Raw genomic sequence first — 1,335 nt, 5'->3', positions numbered from 1 at the left:
GTTATGTGGTTTAGTACAGAACGCATGCGCATTCGTAAAATACGCATTAACCCTTTGGCTACTAGAGATTTGGCGGAAAAACACGTTTTGAAGCTATAGTTGAGGGGTTTTTTGGTCACTGTCGTGCTGTTTAAGAGCTAAACCTCCCTACAAACCCGTTTCCAGGTTGTAGACTCCGCGGCCTTTTCAGCCAGGTGCAAAATAAGCGCTTGCAAATTTCGGCATGCGCAGAAAGCAAAATTTCGACATAGTTTTGGGGTTTAAAAGTAGCACAACACTTTCGACTTTCACTTTTCGCTTTCTCTCCTTCCCTCTCTTTTCGCTTTCCTTGCCTCATTTTTTTTTTCAACTTGCTGGGCATTTGGTAGGCTTTATTTTGGTAGGAAGAGTTTCTGAGAAACCTTTCATCATCTTAGAATTAGGTGCTCAGAAAGGTAAGTGGGTAAAGGAGCAAGCTTTTCATGGAGATTTCAGGTCAGTGTTACATGGTTTTTTTGGCCGTTTCTCCAGTTTCCTTGACTGAATTGTGCTCATTCAGGTATAGTTTGAGAGATCTCTTCTCCCTGCACAAGTTAGTGGACAAAGCTGTTCCTGACCATTAAAAGTGATGACGTTACAAGATAGGACCGTGGATAAAGCTGGACGTATTTTGCCAGATAGTAATCAAAGGGTTTGAGGAAAAAAAAAAAAAAAAAGGGAAAAACTCTGTTTGGGGTCCCCCGTGCTACTTTCGATCCAGAGGGAGAGATTAATCGGTCCCTGAGCCATACGTGATTAACCCCTTGACTACGGCAGCTTCTCTATTAGTGTAATAAAAACTAAGGATAGTCTATAGTTCTGAATTTTTTTCCTTGTTCTTGTTCATGTGGTAAGCAGAGTTAGTACAGAACGCATGCGCATTCGTAAAATACGCATTAACCCTTTGGCTACTAGAGATTTGGCCGAAAAACACGTTTTGAAGCTATAGTTGAGGGGTTTTTTGGTCACTGTCGTGCTGTTTAAGAGCTAAACTTCCCTACAAACCCGTTTCCAGGTTGTAGACTCCGCGGCCTTTTCAGCCAGGTGCAAAATAAGCGCTTGCAAATTTCGGCATGCGCAGAAAGCAAAATTTCGACATAGTTTTGGGGTTTAAAAGTAGCACAACACTTTCGACTTTCACTTTTCGCTTTCTCTCCTTTCCTCTCTTTTCGCTTTCCTTGCCTCATTTTTTTTTCAACTTGCTGGGCATTTGGTAGGCTTTATTTTGGTAGGAAGAGTTTCTGAGAAACCTTTCATCATCTTAGAATTAGGTGCTCAGAAAGGTAAGTGGGTAATGGAGCAAGCTTTTCATGGAGA

This window comes from Montipora foliosa, chromosome 11 (assembly GCF_036669935.1).
Source record: "Montipora foliosa isolate CH-2021 chromosome 11, ASM3666993v2, whole genome shotgun sequence".
Lineage (NCBI taxonomy): Eukaryota > Metazoa > Cnidaria > Anthozoa > Scleractinia > Acroporidae > Montipora > Montipora foliosa.
Note: the sequence above shows the minus strand (reverse complement) of the source record.